Source organism: Macaca mulatta, chromosome 2 (genome assembly GCF_049350105.2).
Source record: "Macaca mulatta isolate MMU2019108-1 chromosome 2, T2T-MMU8v2.0, whole genome shotgun sequence".
NCBI lineage: Eukaryota > Metazoa > Chordata > Mammalia > Primates > Cercopithecidae > Macaca > Macaca mulatta.
In genome coordinates, this window is record NC_133407.1 from 156,083,087 (window position 1) to 156,093,033 (window position 9,947).

Consider the following 9,947-nt stretch of genomic DNA (forward strand, 5'->3'; position numbering starts at 1 on the left):
GATTAATCTATTCAAGTAATAGGTATTAAGGGACTCCTGAGTCTACAGCTAAGTGGGAAGAAGCTGGAGACATTTTCGATTCTAGGAGTGGTAAGGGAAAAGACAACCTGGAGTGTACAAGAAGCCCTGTCATTCATGTGGCGCCCCGCCACACTGTCGGCAAAACTCTGTGATCAGCGTTGGGGGGCTGTGGGAGGAGAATTTCCAGTCTGAGCCTGGGAGGGGCCGTGGCTCAAGCCAGAAAGTAGGTCATCTTTTCATTTGGGGCCCTTGAGGGTTTTGCCAGGGACGCCGACACTCACCCACTAAATTCTGACAAGTAGCAGTTCACAGTGGCAACAGTGTGTAACAGACCACCTCAACACTCAATTGCTTTAAACAGTTCTCATTGGATGTTGCAGGTTGACTGAATTAATCTGATCTAGGCTTGGTGGGGTGATTCTGCTTTTCACTTCAGATCTGTGGGTCAGCTGGGGTGTCTCTGCTCCACGTGTCTCTTATCCTCCTGGACCTAGCCAGGAATGCTCTGATGGGAATGATAGAGGCAAAGATGGTAAGCTCAGCCAGGCAAGTACTTTCAAGCTTCTGCTTGCATCTCCTCTGCTGACATCTCATTGGCCAAAGCACAGCAAGGATGGGGAAGTATACCTCGCCCCTGCGGGTGAAAGCTACATGGCAAAGCCTGTGGATGTCTCCTCCCACAGCCTGGGAGCCAGTAATCCAGTCTGCCAAACTGTGTGATATGCCCCTTCCAGGAACTATGGAACCACGATGCCGCCATCCCTTCAGGGTTGTAAATTCCACCCAAAGTGTCTGAGAACTCAGCATTGGCTCTTGGATATGAGGAAGTTCTTTCTGGATCCAGTAATAACTGAGGGCTGGCTGCTGACTTGGAATAAAAAAACAGCAGCCCAGATGTGATTGTTCATTTGTGTGTCAACTCGACTGGGCTAAGGAATGCCCAGATGGTTGGTAAAACATGACTCCTGGATGTGCATGTAAGAGTGTTTCCGGAAAAGGTTAGCATTTGAAATGGTAGACCGAGTAAAGAATGTCTACACTCCCCAAGTTGGACATCACCTAATCCATCGAAGGTGTGATAGGACAAAAAGGCAGAGGAAGGGGGGATTCACTTCTTCTTGAGCTGGGACATCCATCTTCTCCTGCCTTGGACATCAGAGCACCTGGTTCTCAGGGCTGTGGACTTGACCAGGAGTTCTACCATCTGCCCTCCTCATTCTCAGGACTTCGGGGCTGGGACTGAATTTTACCAACAGATTTCTTGGTTCTCCAGCTGCAGACAGCAGGTGATGGAAGGGCTTCTTGGCCTCCGTAATCATATGAGACAATTCCCATAATAATTCTCCTAGAGAGCTGCATCTTCCTATCTTTCCTGTCTTAGTCTCTCCCTCTCTTTATCCGTCTATAACTCTATATCTCCTGTTGGTTCTGTTTCCCTGGAGAACTTTTTTGTTTTTAGGCAGTCTCACTCTGTCACCCAGCTTGGAATGCAGTGGCATGATCTTGACTCACTGCAACCCCCACTTCCTGGAGAACCTTGACTAATACACCAGGGATTGAAGTGTGGTCAGGTGAGCAGGCTGATCTCCCAGCCTGTGCATTCCAGCCACATCCTCCTTCTTTGTAGACTCAGGCTGTCACAAGCTGATGGGTTCTTCTTGCCTGTTGCCCACTGCCCTGCAAAAAATGAGAACAGCAGGTGTTGCAGCAAAGAAAGAGTTTAATAATTGCAGGGCCAGCCAAGCATGGAGAACAGGAGAAACTTCTTAAGCCTGTCCCCCAGAGAATTCGGAGGCTAGGGTTTTTTAAGGGTACTTTGGCAGATGGGGCTGGGGAACTGGAACAATTGTATGGGTGGGGACAAAATAATAGGTGTGTCTAAAACTGTCTTTTAGTAGCTGAGTCAGTTCCTGGGAGTTGGGGAGTGGATCTTAGGACCAGGTGGCATCTGTTGGTCTGTTGAAATGCTAAATCTAAAAAATATCTCAAAGACTAGTTATTTAGGTTTCACAATAGTGTAGGAGTATTTGGGAAACTTTTAAATCACGTAACCCTTGGTTACATGATGCTGGGGCAATAAGCAACTTGTAGAAAACACACTAAGCAATGGCAGGTCATTGTTTATGCCTATTCTTTAGCAAAGCTCAAGCACCTGCCATAATTCTAATCTTATCTTATTAATGCAACTTCAGTCTCTGAACAAGGAGGTGGTCAGTTTTCCTTGCCTCAAACTTTAACTAAATTCCTCTTATGGTTATTTTGGCCTCTGGCTAGAATAAGCAAAAAACAATTTAACCTGTGAGGTTAGAATCAAAATGGAGTCCATCATGTTAGATTTCTCTCATTACTTACAATTCTGCAAAGGCACTTTCAAGGCTGTCTACAGTATAGCTGAAGGTCAGGGCTGCAGCTAGCACATGCAGTGCTTTTATGCAAATTAGAAGACGACATTTCCACCCAGTCCCTGTTATCATGAGGATGAACTCCAACCAGCCGGGAGATGACAGGGGAAACCTCAGAAAAGGATTAGATGCTGAATACATTTGACAACAGACCTAAGGCAAAAACAAAGAAAGGGAACAGATGAATGGCATAGAGTGGCGCAGACTCTTTGTGAAATGGCCTTGTTCCCACATGACTCTGGACTTGGCCCTTGTCTGGTCACTGGAACAACAGTAGATGAATGCAGGTGGAGACTTGAGCAGCGCTTGTGTGTTGGGGCTCACCCCTCCATGCTGCTGCAAGCCCTCCTGTGCCCATGTGAACAAGCCCAGGCTGGCCTCCTGCTTGATTACAGACATATGGCTGTGGCCTCAGCTGACATCAAGCCAGACCTGGCAGTCAGGCCCCTCAAGACCAGCCACACTGCCGCCTCCCGAACTAATGATGTGAAGAGCCACTGAGCCAACCCACAAAACTGTGGGAAATGATGACTTCATTGTTTTAAGCCACTAAATTTAGGGGTGTTTTGTTAAACAGAGAAAGCTAAATGATGCAGGATGCCAGTGTTATATGTGCCATGGCAATGTCTAAATCAGGTAGAGACCAGAACAAGCTTGTGCATTACCTTGTCTGTAAAGCTGACAAATCATATTGTCCAAATTTAAGAACACTGAAGAATGAAAAGATCCCATTACGCAAAAACAGTGTTATTGCCTAAATAACAATGGAGTTTGAGACCAACCTGGCCAACATGGCAAAACCCTGTCTCTACTAAAAATACAAAAATTAGCCGGGTGTGGTGGTGCACTCCTGTAGTCCCAGCTGCTCGGGAGGCTGAGGCAGGAGAATCATTTGAACCTGGGAGGTCGAGGTTACAGTGAGCCAAAATGAGGCCATTGCACTTCAGCCTGGGTGACAGAGCGAGATTCCATCTCAACAAAAACAAAAGAAAGAAATGTAAGAAGAAATGAACAAAAACACACCAATAATAGACCTTAATTTACATGTTTCTGTCTAACACAGATAAAGTTGACAAAAATTGTTATATCAATTTCACTATTTTGTAGGCATTATAAATAAAGATCATATAGTTGTAAGGGAAAAGTGTACACTGTATGAGAAACAATAGATCATGAACGTGTGTGACTGTGTATCTGATGAATCCAGGCATGCTGTGTGTTTAGAGGTGCGTAAAGATCAAAGAGCCTTAGGGACATATGATAAGTTGTTTAAGTGAAAATAATTGTAAGTCTATAAATTTTAGCAAATTGTTTTGATGATTTCAGCCTTTTAAGAAATATGCTAATTAATTATTTAACATAAATCTATACGGGCTGGGCATGGTGGCTCATGCCTGTAATCCCAGCACTTTGGGAGGGTCGAGGCAGGAGGATCGCTTGAGTTCAGGAGTTCAAAACCAGCCTGGGCAACATGGTGAAATGCCATCTCTACAAAAGATACAACAAAATTAGCCAGGTGTGGTGGTGCACACCTGTAGTCCCAGTTACTTGAGAGACGGAGGTGAGAGGATTGTTTGTACCTGGAGTTCGAGGCTGCAGTGAGCTGAGATCATGCCACTGCACTCCAACCTGGGCAACAAAGTGAGACCTTATCTCAATAAATAAATAAGTAAAATCTATATGTTCATTTAGAGAACAGCCATGGCAACACTAGCCTGTGCCAGGGCCCATATAGGGACATCCAAACTGACATGTAGTCATTTATGAGTTAATTCATCAAGTGACTAGCCTCAGAGCATCTGGTTTAAAACAATTTAAAAGGTTAGGCTTGACAATAAGAGTATAGCCAGGATGCCGAGTAATCCATATGCTGTTTTCTATGCTCTAAACATCACCCTTACCATGGAAAAAATATTTCTTACCATTCTTCCATCGCAATCCTTGGCACTTAGCTAAAAGAACAGAAGTATCTGAAGCAGATACATTAAGTTTTCAGAGAATTCCATCCTACTGGGGAGGGGAAGAAGGAGGATAAAATAATAAAATTCTGAAGAATTGTTTGGTTTCAAATAAAGAAACCGAGGCTCTGGTTGTTTAAATAGTGTTGCACAGCTAGATAGAAGGATGACTGAGATTAGAACAAAGTTTACTGCTTTCCAGGAAGAAAAATGTTCAATTTCTTCCAGCTCTGCCATCTGAATATTCATTAGACTTAGAACCATGCCTAATTTAAGATAAATGTTATCTTTCATATGATACGTTTATATGTGTCAATCTATCTATGAAGTGTTGTCAATATATTTATAATTTGCCAGGCCTTTAAGAGGTATCTTCTGGAAGCTTCATACCTTGGCATTTTATAATCTTTAAGATGATTAGTTGTTCCACGACATCACATTAATACATTAGCAGATGCTCTTTCATTGGTTCTCTCTCATGGCCACTGGTCCCTTTTCCACTATTGCAGCTGTTTTGCTGACCTTATTTTCTCACTGCGAATGTGCCCAGTCAGCTGTGGAAAACAAAACCCAAGAAACACAAAATTTAACAGTTGCATACATTTATTTAAAAATAACAATGAATGCAGGGCTTCTTATGTTAAAAATCATCTATACACATGTTTCAAAGCCAAAGTGCACCAAATTTCCAAAACAAAGCTTTTGGAAACATTAGCGGGCGTGAGTGGACTTGGTAAGCTGATGGTCCCCAAGCCAGATGTGAAGATAAAATGCAGTGGCGAGATGCAGCAGTGTTTTCCATGTTAAACACATTTTCAAAACTAATAAACATGGTGACTTGATAAGACCTCGAATCAATAAAGGGACTCAGGGTAGAATCTAAGCATGTTTTACAAATGGAAGTCTGTTATGATGAACTCTTAAAGACTTAGGTTATATACATGTAGTCAAAAATATTTTAAAGTGGCTGGGCACAGTGGCTCATGCCTGAAATCTCAGCATTTCGGAAGGCCGAGGTGAGTGGATCATTTGAGGTCAGGAGTTTGAGACCAGCCAGGCCAACATGGTGAAACCCCACTTCTACTAAAAATACAAAAATCAGCTGGGTGTGGTGGTGTCTGCCTGTGAGCCCAGCTACTCGGGAGGCTGAGGCAGGAGAATCACTTGAACCAGGGAAGCAGAGGTTGCAGTGAACCTCCACCACTGCACTCTAGCCTGGGCAACAGAGTGAGACCCTGTCTCAAAAAAAAAAAAAAAATATATATATATATATATATGCATCTGTAGTGTGCCCAGTATTGCATATAATAGATTGTTAATATTTATTATCTTTGTGTTTCTTTCCATTTCATAGATTATTTGTGATAAATCTTGAATCCTATTCTTGGCAGCTACAGCAAGTGCCCAGAATATTCCTGGGATCCTCCTGACTGCCCACCTGGAGCATGCCTTCTTATTTTTATTTTTAGCCTCAGCTGGGATTGTGGGGGCACGGTGTGGGGCGGATATCACTCATTACCATTTCAAATGCAAGAGACTAATATATGTAAAAAAAGCTGTCTGTTTTGAGTTGTCATTGCTATTCCTCCATTAGGGCGTATTCTCAAGATCTTCTGTCTTTTTAAAATGCAATACAAGCCAACAGCTATTCAAAGGTCTCTAATTTCTCCTGTATTTGGTCTGTAGTAGAATACATTCGTATGTTTAAAAGCCATTGTCCTTTTTTATTATATAATCTATTGTATTTTTGAGATCCTTTGAGCTTTTTTGTTGAATTATGCTTTCCTTCCAATAATGGCAATTTTGTAACTCCTGTGTCTGAGGAAGGGTTCAGAATGAGAAGAATAGGGTAAATGAATAGAATGTCAGCTTAAATGTGACAGGCTGTAAGACCTGTCACAGGGAAAGAGGAGGAAACAGAGGCCTGTGCTGGGGACCAACTCAGCTACAGGGTAGGCTCAGAGGGAGACAGGCAATAATTGAGTTTTTAATATTCCATTGCATTAGGTAACTTTGAATCATCCTCTTGTTTATGTGGATATTCACTAATTCAAAGACTTCCAGTTCGGTTGTGATGGAGTAGCATTAGACTTAACCGTCCTATCATGAGACTATAACAAATGCAGAAAATATATGAAACAATGGTTTTCAGGCCTTGGACAGTGGCTTAAAGCCTTGAGCCGCCTTGAACCAAGGGAGGCACTTGATATTTATCCTGGCTTTCTGCTTGAAGTTCATTTCCAAACCACAGTGGGGGAAAATTTAGTCAAGCAAAGAGAGCAGCAGGGAAAGGAAGCTGGGCAGGGAATCAGGGAATATTGCTTGTGGCTTCTGTGACAGTGGCAATTTGTGTGTCAGGGTACCAGATGAGAGACAGCAGCTGAGAGATTGTTCTTTAACGTTGTATAAGGCCTCCCTTCAGGTCCTTGGCTAAATCTTAAACTGAACATGTCTGGGGCAAGACACTATGATGCCTAATGGAGAATAGCTCCTAGGAACAGAGAGTTGATCAGAGATTTCAGCGATAACTCATTGTTGAAGAATTTCAGCCAGTCAAGTCATAAACCTTGGTGGGCATCTCTGGCATTTCATTAAAACCCCAGAAAGGTCATTTCATTAAGAGTAAGAACCATGCCGTAGAAGTAAGGGCTGTGCCTGATGACTAAGGGAGACATTGAAATAGATGTAAAGAGAAGCCCAGTCTCAGCAAAATTGAAGGGATTCCCCAGCCTCCCTGAACAAAACTTAGCCCGCTTTAGAGAAAGGTAGCAAAAGTCAGAGTTTCTAGGAGTCACACAATGTCTGGCATATGCTGAAAAATCAGTTCTATGTGTGAAGAAGGAAAAAAAAATGTGATCCTTTATCAAAAGGAGGAAAAATGGTCAGAAGAGACAGACTCACAGAGGAATCAGATGTTGGAATTAGCAGAGAATAGTCTTTAAATAATTGTTATAAATATGTTAAAGCAGAGGTCCCCAACCCTTGGGCCACAAACCAGTACTAGTCCATGGCCTGTTAGGTAACACGCCACACAGCAGGAGGTGAGTAGCGGGCAAGTGAGCTCTGTATTTACATCTGCTCCCCCTCACTCACATTCCTTCCTGAGTTCCACCTCCTGTCAGATCAGCAGCGGCATTAGATTCTCATAGGAGCATGAACCCTATTGCGAACTGTGCATGGGAGGGATCTAGGTTGCACACTCCTTATGAGAGTCTAATGCCTGATGATCTGAGGTGGAGCTCAGGCAGTAATGTTAGTACTAGGGAGTGGCTGCAAATACAGATTAATATCAGCAGACAGTTTTCACTGCACAGAGACCATAAGACCACAATAAATCCATTGCTTGCAGACTAGTATCAAAACCCTATCAGTGAGTGACAAGTGACAATTAAGTTGCATCTGGTGGTTGGCAAGTGAGTCAATGTACTTTAGTTGTACAGCTGCATCTGGTGGCCTTAACACGTTTGAAACAACTTCAAATCCGCATACGTTCTGGATTAAGGTCAAGGCAGAGTATCCTGAGATTGTCAAAAGCACTGAAAAGTCTGCTTCCATTTCCAGCATCCTCTCTTTGTGAAGCAGAGTTTTCTGCAATGACAGAAACCAAAATGAGATACTGGACAAAATGAGAATAGACTGGATATAAGCAACGCACTTCGGGTGTCTCTTCTCCCATCACCCCCAGATTGGACTATCTAGTTGCAGGAAAACAAGCTCAGGGCTCCCACTGATTCTTCATTATGGTGAGTTGTCTAATTATTTCATTGTATATTACAATGTAATAATAATATAAATAAAGTGCACAATAAATGTAATGTGCCTGAAACATCCCAAAACCATCTCCACCCCTCACCCTCATCAGTGGAAAAATTGTGCCAAAAAGGTTGAGGACTGCTGTGTTAAATAACTTAGTGGAAAAAGTTGATGAAATAATGGAAAATTTTAGCAGAGAAATGGAAACTCCACAAAAGAACCAATTAGAAATTATGGAACAGAAAAATATCTGAAATGATGAACTCATCAGAAGGGCTTAACGGCAGGCCAGACACAATAAATGAAAGAATAAGTAAACACAAAACAGGTTGTAGAAATTACCTAAGTAAAGCATGGAAAGGAAAAAGAATTTCAGCTGGGTGCAGTGGCTCACTCCTGTAATGCCAGCACTTTGGGAAGCCGAGGCCGTGGATCACCTGAGGTCAGGGGTTCAAGACCAGCCTGGCCAACATGGTGAAACCCTGTTTCTACTAAAAATACAAAAATTAGCCAGGTGTGGTAGCATGTGCGTGTAATCCCAGCTACTCAGGAGACTGAGGCAGGAGAATTGCTTGAATCTGGAAGGTGGAAGTTGCAGTGAGCTGAGATTGTGCCATTGCACTCCAGCCTAGGAAATATTAAAGGAAGTTCTTCGGGGTCATTATAGATTGAATATTTGTGTCTCCCAAATTCGTATGTTGACCCTAATCCTCATTTGGATCATATTCAGAGGTGGAGTTAATGCCCTTATAGAAAAAGGAAGAGACATGAGATCTCTTCGTGTACATGCACAAGGGAAGGCTGAGGGAGGGAGGACATAACCTGGAAGAGAGCCCTCACCAAAGACTCGGTGTGGCTGGCACCCTGACCTTGGACTTCCAACCTCCAGAACTGTGAGAAAATAAATTTCTATTGTTTAAGCCCCCCAGACTATTGTATTCTGTTATAGTAACCCGAACTAAGACAAGGGTGAGGATAAAAAATCCCAGTTGGAAGCTCATATCTTCCAGAAGGAATGAAGGCCACTAGAAACAGAAATGGTTAGATAAATAGAAAAGAACAGTTCAAAAAATACATTTTAGAGCCTACTGACTGCTTGAAATAAATAATAACAGAGTATGGGCAGATTTATGTAATAAGTAGAGGTAAAATATATAATAGGTAACCTAAAGGGGAGTGAGTGGTTAAAAGAAATTAAACTGTTGTAAGTTTCTAGCATTGTACATGAAGTTGTGTATCAACTCAAGGTAGAGTATAAGTTAAGGAGGCATATTATAATCCCTAGAGCAACAATTAGGTATGAAATAAAGAGTTATTACTAATTGAATGGAAAAGATAAAAAGGAATAATAAAAATGCTTGATTAATTCAGAAGTCTGGAAAGGAGAAATAATGGATGAGAAGGGACAAATGGAAACAAAATAAAAAGATGGCAAACTTACACACAACCATATGAGTAGTTCAAAAAGTAAATGGAATAAATCCACCAATGAAACAAGAGAACTTCTTTGTTTGGACAGAAAAAAAGAAAACTTGACCCTATAATGTTTACAAGAGACTATCTTTAAATATAAGGATACAGAAAGGTTAAAAGTAAAATAATAGAAAAAGAAATAGTATAAGAAAGCAGACGCAGCTATATTAATATCATTGCTATACTGATATAGTTGATGACCTACATTAATATTTCCAGAGATAAGGATGTACTTTTCATCCTAATGATAAAGGGTTAATTCTTCAGGAAGTGTTAACTGCCCTAAAGTGTATTCACCCTGTATGCGTCGGTAATTTATAGAACTAAGGTAAAAAAAAAT

The 9,947-nt window shown here is 41.8% G+C and overlaps 1 long non-coding RNA gene across 1 annotated transcript; it reads right to left on the reverse strand.

The window, feature by feature from the left end:
• Positions 1–446: 446 nt before the first annotated feature.
• Positions 447–5,506, reverse strand: LOC144339347 (uncharacterized). Its single transcript, XR_013414320.1, has 3 exons — positions 4,772–5,506; positions 2,374–2,576; positions 447–1,698 (listed from the first exon to the last, which is right to left on the reverse strand). It is a non-coding gene; the product is annotated as an uncharacterized LOC144339347 (long non-coding RNA).
• Between the last annotated feature and the right edge of the window lie 4,441 nt (positions 5,507–9,947).